General features: G+C 43.1%; 1 protein-coding gene across 1 annotated transcript in view; it reads right to left on the bottom strand.

The window, feature by feature from the left end:
* ADAMTS3 (ADAM metallopeptidase with thrombospondin type 1 motif 3) overlaps positions 1-10,140 on the bottom strand; it is a 97,509-nt gene extending 87,369 nt beyond the window's left edge. The window contains exons 1-4 of the mRNA XM_050320620.1: positions 10,019-10,140; positions 8,551-8,764; positions 4,682-4,817; positions 3,679-3,794 (exon numbers count right to left, since the gene is read on the bottom strand). The gene's annotated coding sequence lies outside the window, so the exon portion shown is untranslated. The remainder of the gene's footprint in view (positions 1-3,678; positions 3,795-4,681; positions 4,818-8,550; positions 8,765-10,018) is intronic.
* Positions 10,141-16,506: the final 6,366 nt, after the last annotated feature.

The raw sequence follows: 16,506 nt of genomic DNA, 5'->3' as shown, positions 1-16,506 counted from the left end.
TTAATATCTTTCCTTAATTACAAATTATCTGCTCATTGCAGGGAGTCCAAGTGCTTTGGAGGCTACAAACCCAGAGCATTTTGATTTTAATAAAAATAATAAAATTTACACAGTGCCCCTGCTATTTTTTTTCCAGCCATCAGATGTCTGGACTGACTGCACATTCCAGCACTCTGGAAAGGAGATTCTGCCTCATGTAATAGCTAAAGGAATGTTCCAGTGTCACTGCTGGGGAGGATGCAGAGGGCTGAATGCATTTAAAAAACAACTTGAAAAACCTACTCTGTGTATTTTTTTATGAAGTCACCTAAAAACCTTGTGTTTCCTGGGTATGTTTTAATCTCCAGGCAACACAGTTCTGCTCTGCCTAAGACAGATCCCTGGGTATTTCAATCCACATCATGCTGCTCAGGCAGCCAAATGGCAGGGAACAGAGTCCAAAACCAGCCTCAATCCACACAATTTGAAGTTTGCCCATCACCAAAACATGTAAATATAATGGGATACAAACTCTGCCCTCACTCACCTGACATTAGATATTCCTGCTCCATCTAGTACACCTATTTTTAACCAACTTTCTATTGAAACAAGTTTCTCATCAATAGCAAAATGTAGTAAAATGTGCAAAAAAAAGGCTAAAAATCTGAGTATCTGTTGCTTAAACTGCGAAATACCAGGATTTTTGTTGTATTTGGGTTTTATCAGTTTCTGTCACCTTTAAATGCCAAAATCAATGTAAATTGTCTGTTAAGTGCAGCAGTTGTAATAGACCAACTCATTTTATCCTCAGTAGAAATGCACAAGAGGACCAGAGACTTTTTCAAGAGACCTATGTAGTCTATGAGCAATGAAAGCAAGACGTTGTTCATGGGATTTAATAAGGCTCTGTAGAAATTATAAAACCTTGACAAATCAAACAATTGCTTAGATGGTGCCAGGTTTGAACAACATCCCACCACACCCTCTCCTAAGGATGCCACTTCCTATTAAATTTGCCCCAGCAATGACCACGTGCAGGAAAGGTTATCAATGTCTCTGAATGCTAAAACCTTTCTCAAATGAGAAACCCTAAGGGAACATGTTCTAAACTGAGGGGAAGCCATTTCTTAGGGAGGGTAAGATTGTAAATGTACTGTATGATGTCTCAGAGCATCTTTGCAAATAGCCTAAAGCCATGAGGGTCTAAGGACACGCTCTTGAGGGGCAGACAACACTTTGCCCACATCTGATCTGCCATCCCAGCTCCTGCTTCCCTGGGATCAATGGCAAGAATGCCAGAGAAAATCAAGACTGCAGGCAGCTTGCATGTTTGCCATCATTTTGATAAAAAAACAGTCCAAATGAAATACAAATAAAGGGATTCTGTGTAGAAATGTCTCCCAAGCACAACACTCCCAAAGACTTGGGGTATCAGGAAAGGAGGTGCCAGTCCCACCTTTGCTGGGACGGTGTCCTGTGTAAGGAACATGAAGATTCAAAGTCTACAAATGTCACTCTGGGGCTTTATGGCAAATTATTAACTGGTTTGGTGAATAATGCTGAAATTCTAATGTAGCAGAAAACCAAAGTATTTGTATTAATTTATACGTAATTCCATTTCTCCCTTAAGGGTATAATGTGTGACTGTAAAGCACTTCTGCAAGTCCTCCCCAGCTCCCAGCTCTGTCCCACCTCCATCATTTATCCCAAGCCCAAGCACTGAGGCGTGTGCACAGGCCACAGACACACACACGGAGCAGGAATCAGCTCTGCCCCAGTTTTCCTCCCATTCCAGCAGCCAGGATGAGGCTCCACACAATCTGGCTGTGCTTGGCTGCATGGTGCCACCTGGGCTGGCCCAGTGTGCACTGGGCTAGGAAAATAGCAGGATCACATTTTCCAGCTTCATTCCAGCTGATCCCAAGAGCAGCAAAGTTTCCACATAAAGCAAATGGCACTTTTTCTTTGTATCCTGCCAGTCCTTGCAAATGGCACAGCTGAGAGCAGGGGTGTTTAAGTGATGAGAGTCATTCTGAATAGAAAGGAATCATTTGCTATAGACCTTGTAACATTTTACCTCAGACTGGTGTCACTCTCAGGATAAACAGATACATAAATAACAAGAAACAAATAAATATACAAGTCATTTGCATGAAAGAAGCTTCCATTTTTTTCACAGTCGAAGGCTGACAACGAAACTACTCTTTATAAAATAAGAGGTATTTTTCCTGTATACCTGAGAGAAATCAATAGGAAGAAATAAAGACCAGCCCCACAGTACCTAGTATTAACAGAATGTCTTATTCCTTCACCCTATAAAGGTCATATTCCCAACAAACCTTGAACTTCAAGTTGACTGGTCTTGTGGGTTTGACTGGAGTTGTGGAGGTTCAGGAAGCTTAGGGATTTTTATTTTAAACAGTGTTTAAAGCAGCCATACATCCTATGGAAGAGGGGGAAGATGGCTGACCCAGGGTGAGATAGCACTGCTTTTCATCACGTTTAATTGCCTAAGAACATCTTGCACTTATCAAACGGAGAGGCGAGGGAGAGGTCACACCTGCGCTCTCCTGTCTGTTTTTCCAGAAGACTCCTACTTTCTCTCCCAAAGCACTGTGCAGTCCCACTTTGCTGCTGGCTTCCAGTCCCAGCAACTGCCCCAAAGAAGGGCTTGCTGAGAGTGGGCAGCACAAGGGGAAGTACCACCAGTCACATCATTCCTGCTGTGCCCATGAGGATGCCATCCCGGATATACAGTCAGGAATATACCAGCTGGGAGTTTTTGGGGTGAAATCTGCTACACAGAGGCACACTACCATGGCCAGCGTTTCATTTCAAATGGAACGTATTTGTCTAAGAAATAACTGAGGCACTGGGGAACGCTGGAATTAAGTCAGAACATGAGATTCATGGAATGTTTGCCAATCCTAGTAGCAATCCGAGGGAGGGCCAGGTTTGGCATCTAAAAGGATTGTTTTTCACTCCGATAATAGCAGTGAAAATGAAAATTGGTCCATCAAGTCCAAAACTGGCAATGGATCCCATGGCCCTGGGACTGAGACTTCTTCATGGTCTGTGAATGCAACACATGCTGGAAAAAGGCAAACAATTGACATTTGATCCCATCTCTGGGTCTGACGCAAAAAATTAGAGGCCTCCCATGTGGATCTTGTTTGGAAAGATAGAAGGGAAGGCAGAGGATTGAAAAACTAGGTACAAACAGTGCTGTGCCCCATTTAGAGAGAGAGACGTAGTCCAAATTCACAATGGATTTACAGTTCATGCTGAACACTGGTTGCACCAGAAAACACGGAAAGAGAAGAACACAACAAGAATTTGGGTCCTGAACACCATCCTGCTACAGATTGGATCAGGTTCCCTGCGTTTGCAACATGTGAAAGCAAACTACAGAAAATAAAATCCAGGTATGAGAAACGGTATCTGTTTTCTATCGGAGAGCCAACCAATGCCTGTCACAGGAGCTTGTCAGCATTGCCAGGAACTGAAATTAGGGCCATTTGTAACTATTTATAAATCTAAGTTTCACAGACACAAGTTTGAAGGGATTCCTGCGTAGGGACAAGGACCTTTATGAGGACAGCCCAAGAAGCTCTTGCCTGCAGGTGACACATGATAACTGTTGCTATGGACATTCTCATTCCATTACATCAATTTTTAAAAAAAAGGTGAATACTTTACCACAAAGGCTCACGGACACTGCAGCCACATCGACTGGACTGCATTCAATTTCCAGGCTGGAGGCAGCCAGGCTTCTCTCTTCCATCTTTGATCTCCTTCAGACAGCTGGAACCTGCCTGTGAAGCGCAATGACACGTGAGATACGGTTGTCACCGACAGTTCTCTCTTTTGATCTTGGTGACCTAAGACAAGACTGAAGTGGGTGCTGCCAATGCTACAAACAACGTTTTGATCCTGTTTTTCTCTTACAAAGTCAGGGCAATGCTAGATTCCAAAGGCATGGGGCCTTGTCCAACCCTACATTCCCTGGGAGATAAGGAAGGCATTGACTTCGGCTGAGAATATACAGATGGAACTGCCCAGATGCTTCAGCCAAGAGAGCACAAACGAGACAGAACCGAGTTCTGTTTGTCCATTCACACCCCTGCACTGGAAAACTCCCTATCCAGACACACTGCCTATTAACCTGGAACAGACAACTATGACCTGAGCATCATTTCAGCATTCAAGCAGGGACACAGCACAAATGATTTACAAAATGAGCTTAATGAAGATATGCGTTGGGTCACAGCTGCTGCTCAGACCAGACTGGAAGGAATCCAAACACCAGGAGGAAGTGAGAGCATTAGGAAATTAGAAGGGGAGATCAAGAGCTGGCTTCTGTAAAGAAATCTCATCTTAGAAATCCAAAATATTTAATCCCAACCACCGATGACTCTTCCAGACCAGTGGAAGAACACCTGGAGTCTCTGCAGAGCAGCAAAGCCCCACCACAAGTTTTGTGTGTCCTTGAACTGAGGCAGCAAATAACAGGAGTGCTCGTGCTCCTGATGACTGCTCGTGTTATCCACAAAATTAAGAGAGTTTTTGGAGTGAGGAGGAATATTGGTGACTGAAATTTGTACAGATGGAACATGGCCTGTCGTGTGGGGGAGAATTGGGGACAATCTTATTAGACATAATAGGACTTTATTCATTATGGATGAAAAGATTCAGCTCTTACCATTATACGAGAGGATCAGTGCAGCTGTGGTTTAACCAAACTCACAAGAGGGTGCATGAAGCTACCGAGACAAACTAGACAGCAAATTTCCAAAAGCTGCTGGAATATTTAAGATTCCATCTCGTCTGGTTGATGCCTGTAAAACATAAATGCAATTTCCATTATGAGAAGCAATAAATATCAAACTGTTGCTGGCTTATATAAGAATTATTGGGGCTATCAATCCGTATCATCCAGGGATAAGCTGCTCACCAGCTGGGATCAGGAAGAAATCCCCTCTGCTCCAAGCCCACCATGGCTATAGTGTTGGATAATTAACAGGATATTGAGGAAAGGCAGATTAACACCTTGCTTTAAAGCATCCAGAAGTGGGATATTAGGCCAGATGGTCAATTATCTGTTCTACTAATGCAACTCTTCTACTCTTAAAAAAAATACACCATTGCTCAACAGAAATTCCCAATTATTCCTGGGTTTGGTGCCATATGAATCACCAACCACTTGAACCACTGACATATCAGCATTTTTACTACAATCTGTGGCTCCTGGGACGTCTCTAAGTCAGGATCTCTCCTGCCAGCCTCACTAATCACCACTGCAAATCAGGGAGCAGCCACCTCTGACTGCCGTGGCAAAGCCATAAACAGATTCCTGAGGCCCCAGGATGCAGAGCCGTGGTCCGAGGCCTCCTGAGCTGTGTGTGGCTGACAGCACGCTGCTGCCATTCTGCTCCGAAGCCAGGGCCGCAGCCGTCTGACACAGAACGGTCACCTATTCTTTGAGATGAGATGCTCACGTCAAAGAACTTAGAGAGAAAAAGAGACAGCAAGTATTCAGCCCACATGGAATTATTTTGGCAACAAAACGGATGAAGAAAAGCACAATAAAAATGCTGAAAAGGACTTTTCCAAATGTTTCTTTGAACGAATTTGTACACAGCCAAGAGCTGCTGGTCCCACACCAGACTCTTGGGCCAATCTTTTCTTTTTTCCTTTTCATTTTCTAAAGATTTTATTGGTACCCTTAAATTTTCAAGGTTTTTATAGGCGGAGAGAATGTCCTGCCAATTACTTTTCCTCTACAACTCTGCAAGGTTTGTTTTCAGTGTTTTACCATTATTTTTTAGTATTCTAGGGTTTTGAATGGTACTAAAACTATGTTCATTAAGACTCTGTTTTACTTTAATTCTGTATAAAATGGGACAAGAGTTTCCAAGTTACATTTGCTTCTAGGAAAATTATTTTCTTTTCCTTAGGACAGAAGAAATACCTGCTTACTGCTATTTTACTCAACAAAGTGTTTTCAGAAAAACGCTTGGGAAATATGCAAATCATGTCACGTAATGCAAAACTTCACCAGGATATCCTGGAAGTTTTGGAGAGTTCCAAGCTGTTGTGGGTTACACAGCCTACAGCAGGCTGTGAAATATATACAGTACTGGGAAAGAGATCACGTTAGCTGGATGAGCACAGGACAAGCAAAATTCATGTCAGAAGCTGAAGAGAGGAAGTCACGTCACACTTGAGCTGCACTGAACTTCCTCAGCACTTGGGGGAGCTGCCCTGACCAGTCCCTAAACTGCGTGTGCCTTCCCTAAAGCAGTTCACAAGTTCTTCACAGGAACAAAGACATGCTCGGACATTCCCTCGGGACTGGGCTCAAAGCAGTGGAATCCTCCTCCCTCCCCATTAATCCCTGCTGTACAACAAATGACATCTTGCAGGGTTAGGAAAAAAAATCTTTTTTACCAAACAAACCCTATTGTTTGTCTGATTCTTGCGGTTTCCTGATGCTGGCTGCACTTTGGGGACAGCAATAATTCTGGAGGCTCTAAATCAGCCACTGGGCTGGTTAAGAGGCTGCTCTTGTGAGGACACCAAGGAGCCTCTAACCACGTTCTAAAACAAAAACCCTTTCACACGCACATACATACACACACACACACACACAGAGACTCTTAAAAATCAAGAATGCTTTCATTAACACCCTGTGTGCCAGTCTGAATTCAAGCTCTCTCAAGGATTAGGAATGCCAGCACAATCCTGTGGCAAATGCTGGAAGCTACCCCAGAAAACTCCATGGTGCAAGTTACTACAGTAAACCTGTGAATTCAATACATCTAAATCCAAACTTTTAGTTATGCAATATTATAAACTGCAGAAACACTTTCCCTGGAAGTGCTCAAGGCCAGGCTGGACAGGGCTTGGAGCAACCTGGTCTAGTGGAAGGTGTCCCTGCCCCTGGCAGAGGGTTGGAATGAGATGACCTTCAAGGTCCTTTCCAATCCAAACCATTCTGCGATTCCATAATAAAATTTACTGCTTACTTTTCCTTGGGACTTGCTAAAAGCCCTAAGAAGATGGTATATGTTTTATAATCGGGGCAGCACAATAAATACTACTGAAATTAATAATGGTCCTGTTATGCTAACATTAGACTAATAAATAACTTGAGCCTGCTATTCCCCAGAACACAGTTATTTTTCTAAAGACTTGTTAGTTTTGGAAGCGCTTCCCGTGCACATTGTATTTTTCAGGAACAGAACAACACTTCTACCCTTTATTGGACGAGACAAAAAAATAACAAATGCTAAAGAGGTGTGGCCATTAAAAATCATGTGCTATCACTGGCGAGAGCTCCAGCAATCAAGCCAGCTCCCCAGGGTGCAAAGAAGAATTCTGTCTCTTATCCACTTCCCAGGTTATTCCAGATCCGAGTTCAGGCAGATCTAATATAAAACTGCACTTGATGACACATGCAGTTCTGAAGCCAAACCTTCTCTCTCTGCTACATCATAACTTTCCTTTCACAGCAAGGGGAAATTCCTGACTCTTCCCTGACATCTGGCATTCACTTGTCACCCACAGGTACTAAATCATCCCTATGGTCCCTTCCAACCCACACTGTTCTATGACCTTAAGAACTGGATTATTTTCTATAGAAAATTACTGCTATTAAAAAGAATATGTATATAGAGAATATAAAGAATACATAAAGAAAATCTCTTTCTGAAATCTTCACTTGACTAACGGGCTTATGCCTACCAGACAAAAATGGCTAAACTATTTCTAATCTAAGCTTAATAAAAGTCTGGAATAGGTTCAGAATTTGTGGTGATAATTTTAAATCTTGAACTTTATTCTGAACAATTTTGAGACATGTAAATGGTTTAAGCTTCATACCATACTAGAGAACTATAGAGCACCATGTATTGTTCACTCCCCTTTTAATGTATATCAAACTGTTATTCACTTCCAAATTTATCGATCTCCCCTCTTTTTTTTCCTCCTCTGGCCAGAGATTTTTTTCTCCTACAGCCTGTATACCTAATCCTAAGGTAGATTCTTTGTCCTGCTGAACTGAAATCAGATAAATACACCGACTAAAAGGCCCTTTCCAAGTTTCTCTTTCCCCATTAGCTGCCATAGCTCTCTCCCCAAGATACTCGTTTATTTACAAAGACCTGTGAATTACAGCCCTTGACAGGGAAGTATTGGTGCTTTAAATAATTGTTACTGGAGACACATCAGCCAGACAAAGAGGCAAAACCTTGGCTGGGATTGTTTTGCATACTCACAACAAGATTTACTTGCTGTGTCCTTTCTGGAGAGTGGTAAAACCTTGGAGCTGGGGATGTAAATAACTTGTCTGGCTGAGCTAAGTGCTGCTGTAGAATACATTTACTAAACGTTCTAGCAGAGGTTAGAAAATTGCTTGGAACGGCTTGGAAACTGCTCTTGAATTAGAGACAATTGGTACAGAAAAGAGTTTCATGATAATCAGAAAAATGCTTACATTCTGAATACTTAAGAGTGTTACCTGGTGAGGAAAAAAAAAAAAAAAGAGCAATTTAAAACTGATTTACTCACCTGACTGTAAGAGCCCATGCAGTGCATTTTTAGTGCATCATTCACAGCCAGGTGACACAGAAGAGAACAGCCTGGATGTGCCAGCACTTCCCCCTCCAGGTGGTTCTGTCACTCCTCACCTCTTGCCTTGTCTTCTGGCTCCCTCCCACCTGAGACAGCCTCGCCGTGGCCTTTTACTCCTTCTGCTGCACCTTCGAGTCCATCCCTTCTCCACCTGAACAAACACAGTTTATTTCCATTCTGCAAAGTGTCAGAATATCTACCGATTTCTCTACTTGTCTAGTGTGACTCAGGCAGGAAGTTGATTTTGGATGCACCAAAATATCTCCAAAGAAAGACTATAAATCACGGTGCTGCTTTTCCAGCTACAGAGCAGACAGCACTGAAGCCTTGTGGAACAAGTCTGTTCTCTCCTCACCTCAGCATGAAGGTTCGAGAGTTCCGGGTTATAATTTAGATAACTGGGGAAGTTCTGGAAAATTCCACTTTAGCACCCACTCTGAGGTGGATCTTTTCTTTCCTAAGTATGATGCGCACCTCTCTGCTCCTGCAGCCTGCCCCAAAATAGCGGGCACTCACCCAGGGGCTGCTGAGGGCCCCAAAATGGCGGGAACTGACTGAGGGGCTGCCCCAAAATGGCGGACTGACCTGATAGCCTGTCCCAAAATGGCGGGCACTGACCCAGGGGCTGCTGAGGGCCCCAAAACGGCGGGAACTGACCCAGGGGCTGCCCCAAAATGGCGGCAGCTGACCACAGGTCTGGCCCAAAGTGGCGAACTTCGTGGATAAAATGGATTTTAAAAGCAGCTGAGCCCACGCTGGATGCCAAGGGGGTAAACAGATACCTTTATATCTCCTTTTCCTTTTTATTTCTGTCTTTCTTTCATCATTTCTCCCCAAAATATTCCCAGACCAAAAAATTCCAGTCAACGCCTCAGGAAGTGCCTTGTTGTGTCCGGTTAAGTTAAAGTTTGTACAGTGCCCCCTACTTTGCCTGGATGTTGTTTTAAAATTTGCCAAGTACCTTATTCTACCTTAATGTTCTACAGTTTGCAAGTAAAAGCGTGTTACCGAATCTCCTGAGAATTGTTGTTTCTCCCACACGCTGCCCACAGTAAATCACATTACCTCCCCCTAAACCCGCCCAGGGACCCGGGCTTAACGATCTTTAATTCTAAATTGGTTCTTTAAAAAAAAAAAAAACCAACCCACCAAACCAAGCCCAGGTCTCACCGAAAGGAAATCTCATCTTGTAAATGGCTCTTGATAAAAAAACTGCTTTTTATCCCGCTCCGGTGTTCCCAGGTGAACCGTTCCTGGCTCCCCTGTGGCGTGAGGTACTTAAGAGCCGCGTGGATGTGGCACCTGGGGGACACGGTTTGGCGGTGGCCTTTGGGCAGTGCCGATCCTAGCACTGGAGGGCTTTTCCAACCTTAAAGACTCTATTTCCGTGACAAAAGAAACATACCTCGATGTATTCCCGGGGACCGCACCTTCAGGCTCCTCAGGGCAGGGGTGCCCTCTCCTGGGCACTGACTCTGCGCTTCCCATCCAGCTCTCCTCTACTCGGAAACCTCCCCAAACTGAGCTGGGGGGGGGGGAAAAGAAAAAAGAAAAAAAAAAGTAAAAAAAAAAATAAAATAATAAAAAAAAGGAAAAAAAAGGCCAATTACTTACAGCTGGCTCTAAAAAGTCTATGAAAGAGACTATCAGTGTTTGCGAAAGAAAAAAAAAATCAATGTTTTTTGGGGAAAAAACACTGTTAGAAAACACTGATAGAAGGAAGAAGTGGGTTTGGGGTGGCACAAAATATTTGGAAAGCTGCTAATTCCTGGAAGTGTGACAGAGCCCGGTGTGGATAACCCATCCCTCACCAAAATACTCTGCCCGGGCTGGGTGCAATTTCAGCAAAGAACTGCCTGAAATTTGGAAGCCAAGCACAGAAAAGTCTTAGCTAGAAACTGAAGGTTTTTTTCTAGAGCATTATATTAGGGCCTAAAATCAAAAAGGACCATGAGAACTGCATTTTTGTTCCCAGTACACTAGCACTATGGAAAATGTGGGGAGAAATATAATTCGGGAATGCTTTTTGATTATTGAAAACCTACATTTGTTTGTTTTAGACAGTGAAATACTTGTATCAAGTGTTGCTTACAAAATGAGCATCCTGAAAATAAATCTGAGAAGCCACTTCATAGTCATTACAAGAAAGCCCCAAGAAAAAGGTTGAGTAACTATCAAAAAATTGAATTTTAGAATGAAAAAAGCACATAAATGTATTAAGTGTTTTGAAGCTGCAATTCACCTTCCTCTGCAATAGAGTTTTCCCTTGGAATTCTGGATAAAAAAATTCTGAATAAAAACATGAGTTTCTACTGCAGCCAAGTTAAAAATCCCAGTTTTTCCTGATACAACAGGAAATCACTTGCTACATCAGCAGCACAACTGCAGATCATCTTAAAGCTCCCACATACAGACCCAGACAGAGGGGTGTGCGTACATATTTAGGCAGTAGAATGTACCTACTACACGAGTGTTTTCCAACTTCATTTAAAGCCCAGCCATGTCTCTCGCAGCAAGGAGGAGCTTTAGCCGCCCCCGGGATGTGCTATTAAAAGTGGTGACACCTCTTTGCATAAAAACAATGCTGGAATGCTCAGCGCCGAGGGATCCGTTCCCCTGAGCGCTCAGACTTGGCTAACGAAGGGATTAATTCACCCCAGGTATAACTGCAATAATAAGAGAAAAAGAGGCCAGACACGTTTCAAGGTCAGTGCAGGTTTGTTCTGAGCGCTGCAACTTTTTCCATCACCCAGAGCTTGTCTTACATGAAAATACAGCTGCTGTCTTTTTTCTGGTTTGGGTGGGGGTTTTTTTGTTTGCAAAATGCAGCAGGTTTCAGCAGTTAATTCTCCTGGGATAAAGGATAGAACTGGCTATTTCCTGGCTATATCAAATGCATATCACTGCTCCTCAACTCACTTTGCAGCATCTGGCAGAGGTCTGTCTGTCTTTCTAGGGAACAAAATCATTACAAATGTTTCCTAAACTGATGCTTTTAACCTGGACTTTACCAAAAAGTGTGTGTGTGGGGGGGGGGGTTATAGATTTGAGAGAAGACAAATGCTTTTGAGCATTTCTTCACCTAGCAAGTGTGAGGGATACACAGAAAACCCTAAAATATTGCGGATTTTTCAGAGAAACACCTACACATAGAATATAGGGTCTTCCCTCACATCTGGCATCTCCAGAATGTTTGGGTGCTTGAAAAATCCTGAGAGCAGAAAGCTGGAGTATGGAAGCTTAGCTAAATCTTATCTTTTTCTTCCTGAAAACTCAGAGTGCTGGGGTTTGGGTTAATCCTCATTAAGAGGAAGATGGGGAAATCAATGGAAACTAATCCATAATTCCTATCTCTGCCTTTACATGATGCTTTAAAGCAATTTCTCCCTTTGGATGGAAGTCAAAAAGATCCACGCAAAAAATTTAATACTCCAAGGAGGAGAAAAAAATTGGTGCTGTGCTTTTTCAACTTGCCAAGTTAAAGGAATGTTGTTGAGGACTCTCTTACATAAATGTTCCTCGACCTCTGAATGAACCAACAGGTCTTAAAAACTGCATTAGCCAAAGCAAATTCCCACAGCAAATGAAACATTCAGCCGAGTGCATCGGGTTTTTCTCGGAGCAGCACAAAGGAAACTCCAAATGGCAAGTTAGTGTTTCCTGTTTGGGTCTAAATGAGCTCAATAAACTCGTGGTGAGCAGCTGCCAGCATCTAGATAGTAAAACTGGAACACACCACACTAATCCTCCAGGAGGACGCAGCTAAAGCTGATGGGAGCAGTATTTAAGGCAAGCGTGGAATGCCTGAAGTCCAGATTGCTGCTAAAGTACCTTTTGCTCCCGAGGGAAGGCAGAGAGCACTAGGAAAACCATCCTACAGCCCCAGCCGGCAATCTCATTCCAGCTTCGTTCCCCACAGCATGGCCCAGAACCTCGTGCAGGCCATACCCCCCTGAACATCCATCACTGTGCTCTGCAAACCAAGGGGCTTTTAGCAGTGTTTGGCAAATAGATGTGCACCCTCAGGGCACGTTTCCTCTTTGGGTCTGGGGTAAAATATATATCGACATACAGTCTATTAAATAAAAAATAAAATGCAATGAAAACCAACCTGAATGCGGATATTATAAAAAAAATTTTGCAGTCATCCAGATACATCTATCCAGGGTGATGATTACACACCTCACGAGGTGAATTCATGTCACATGTAACATTAATGAGCTTCCCTGAGGAAATTCCTTAGAGCTAAACTGTCTTCTGCACTCAGGAAAACAGCTCTTAGAAGTCAGGTCCTGTTTCCAGGGTTCAGTGAACTACTGTGACATGCACCAGAAAAACCTGTCTTATGGCTGTGCTCACGGTGTGAAAGAGCACAAAAACTACAAATAAAACCTGCATTTCAAAATTCCTTAATTAGTTTTGCTTATACTCCCCTACACAAAGCTTTTATGGCATCAGAATCAGGCCTCTGACATGGCTTTGGGGTTGTATCCCCTCGGGTTTACAAAGGTATTCGGCATCCCAACATCACATTTCAGCAATAAAAGGTAACACGGGCTGCAAGCTTGGAACAGCAATTAAGTTTGTTCCCAAAACAAAGTAAAAAGTCTTCCTAAAATAAGCTGTGGGCATTTAATCAGTGATAAACTTGAGACAGCTCACACAGTTGACCTCTCAGAGCTTTTGTTCTGCAGCTTGAAGGATATTCTACACTTTGAGAGAGCAACTCTGAGGAGGGGTTTATTTGCATAACTTCCCTCCATAAACCAGAAATATTTAGATGGAAACAGGAAGAAAGGATTCTGCCAAGCATGCTGGAATGCTTATCCCTAAACCTTAAGTTACAGGGAAAAACAAGTGTTTGTTGTTAAATCACGTTAATATTTCTGGCAATCATTTTACACGTGGGGCAGGAGAAATGCTTCTTTGCCTTATGGCTTCCAAATCGTGGCATAATCAAAGGGATAAAAAAGAAACAATATAATTCTACTCTTTGGAGGGAAAAAATTGAGTAAAAGGAGAAAAGATAAATGAAAGCTTTATCCCACTGAAATCAGTCACAGAATTCCTGCTGGCAGCAGCAGGTTCAAGATTTCAGACTCTCTGGAAGGATGAATTTAGATTAATTCAGTCAAGTGAAGCATAAAAATCAACACACTTGGCCAAAATTTGGAAAAACTTTGGCCTGTAACAGGCTCAAGTGATGCTCATCCAAAGGGCAATGAGGAAAAACAAAAGCCATTCCAAACCCAGGGATTCTAAGAGCACAGGAACACAACAGCTTCTTTGCTCAGCCCACAAATCTGTGTCACTCCTGAGCCAGACTGTCCTTATTTGGGATCCAATCCTCGGGGAGCTGGCAGCACTGGAAAAGCAAACACACTTGGAGCTTCACTCCAAGCTCTCTCCAAGCTCTCCCATCCGTCAGCTGCACTCTGTTGCACTTAGACACACTCATGTCAACATCCCCACGCTGCTGCACTGGCAAACATTGGGAAATAACAAAACCACAGTGCTGGGAATGGGAATTACCTGCAGCACCAGCAGTTAGGGAATGGTTATGCTGCATTAAAGCAGTTCAAAGCATCATTGCTCCTATTTTCTCCTGACTCCCAGAATTAGCTCACTCCAAACAATCTGCATCAGAAAGGGGAAAGGCCACCATATATATTTTTAAAAAATTGCAGTCGTGTGCACAGTCAGTCTCTGGGGACTTATTGTAGAAACCATTACTCTAAAGGTCTCCAAACAAAGCTTATCTCTCAGCCTTCCAGCAACAGCATTTAAAGTGGAAAAATGCAAGCCTAGCAAAGCTTTTATTAGCAAATTAATCTGAGCTTGTTTATGCTGTAAAATACAAGAGAATTATTGGTTGCACTCTGGAGCAAGCACTTAGGCAGTAATGAAATAAAAACCATGAAATGCACAGCAATTACAGAGGAAAATCAGGGATTCTTGGCAAATGCCCCCACTTGGGAATCAATGGGCCTACTTCCAGTCCCTCCCTTCCCATTTTCCTTCTGACAAAGCTGCACCTTCTCCACTTACAAAAGCTGATAAGGACCTAGTGCTCAACTGTAATTCTGGCTGTGCATTAAAGAAATTCCTTAAAATAAGGAACAGAAATATTTCCAAACAGCTGAGTATTAAATACCTCTGCTTTACAGAACCCTCAAAAAAAGTATCTTGTTTCATTATATGGCCAGCTGGACTTTGACAAAATGCACCAAGAACCCGAGTTCTGAACTAAATCTAAACTAAAATCCCCTTTAGTTTAGTACCCACAAGGTTTAGGCTACATCGAAATGGAACCTCTAAAAAGTTCCTCTTTGCCAACTTTCAATTTCCAGCTCTTCCTCAAAGCAGAAATAACATGCCTAGAGAGTACTTGCACTATTTGTGTTTCATTAGATAAATTTCTAAGCAACTGATTTCCCCCAGTAAGAGACTTTATTGTTTATTTTCTAGACACAAGGGACTCAAAGTCAGGAGTTCTTCCAGAAGAATGTGTTCTCTGCCTGCAGCAGCTCCCATTAAGGTAAGTTTGAAAAGCCTCTGTCAGCAACCCCAGCAGGACAGGGGTCAGTTTTCTGTTCAAACTGAGGTGCTGAAAGAAAACCATTGCACTTAAGTGCTATGATACCTCCACTAGACCTCTCAAATCCAGTCCAGCCTTTCAACATTTCCAGGAAATCCATATTTAAAATATTATCCTATCAGAAAAAGTTCAGGGTTCAGTGTTTTCTAAGACACGCTCCCAAAGTGAAACGCACACACCGGGACAAATGGGAATCCATCACAGCCCTCCAGCAGGGAGGAGGACTAAAGCCAGGCAGATGATCTCCCCTGCTCAAGTTTAAGTATTTCCAAATTGACCATGTCGCTGCCTGAAGATTCCTGGCCCACCTCAGACCATCTTAAACACAAGAGTGGAAAAGCAACTCCTTGGCTTGCTTTCCTTGGCTGCAGAAGCACATTTCAAGTACAACCCAAAGATCTTCTCGCCCCCTCGCCCTGCCAAGGATCCATCATTCACCGTGGGTTTGCACTGTACCCCCCGGAGAACAACTGCACACCCCTCACCAACAGTCCCCAGCAAATTCCAAAGGCACAGTCAGGCCCAAACTGCTGGATCCAGCAGGCCTGGCTGATGCTGAAGGCTGGCATTTGTTTCCAATTAACAACACTCTCCCCTTCCTGCTACAGCGTGTGTGGTACCCATCGGCATTCCAAGTGGCTTTCCTACCTCTCTGGCCTCTCCATTTAATGCCTTGGAATTGTGAAGCCAAAAATCAAGCTTGTGACAGCACCCCAGGTTCTCAGCTGGACTCAGTAACAGGTACTAAACCCATCTTTTTTACCGCTCAGGTGTGCATACAAAAGTGTGGTTTCCCTGCAGGAAGACAGGGTGCTTAGCACAGGGAAATGTGTTTTCCTTCCTTACCCCTCAAGCCTAAAAAGACCAGGTATTATTAAGCCTCAGAGCACACAGTACAATACTCCACATTTTCATAAGGATTTGAGTATCAGGGGTTCTGGGGGCTGGAAGATTCCATTCCAAAGCCAAATTCCTGTAAATAAGGCACCAGCAGTCTTTTCCTTTCTTCTTTGAAACAGAACTAGGGGATTATATTAAGTAAAGCAGGTTAAAAAATGTTACTTACCATTACTCTAATTGCAAAGTTAATTAGGCAGTCAAATTATGAGCTGGCAGCTTGACAAATGAGTCCACGAAGCTCAGCTCCTTAAGTAAAGGAACATATGGATGTGTGCACTCACCTTAATCATGAACCAAGTTTATCCAGCCTCCTTACCCAGACCCAAAGCCCACAGCCCAGAGGATAGATGTGTGCACCAAAAATTGATCAAACCCATCACAATGCCATTGATGAA

This window comes from Myiozetetes cayanensis, unplaced genomic scaffold (assembly GCF_022539395.1).
Source record: "Myiozetetes cayanensis isolate MyiCay16 unplaced genomic scaffold, myiCay2020 scf24, whole genome shotgun sequence".
In the NCBI taxonomy this organism is placed as follows: Eukaryota; Metazoa; Chordata; class Aves; order Passeriformes; family Tyrannidae; genus Myiozetetes; species Myiozetetes cayanensis.
This window is presented reverse-complemented; position numbering and strand designations above follow the sequence as displayed.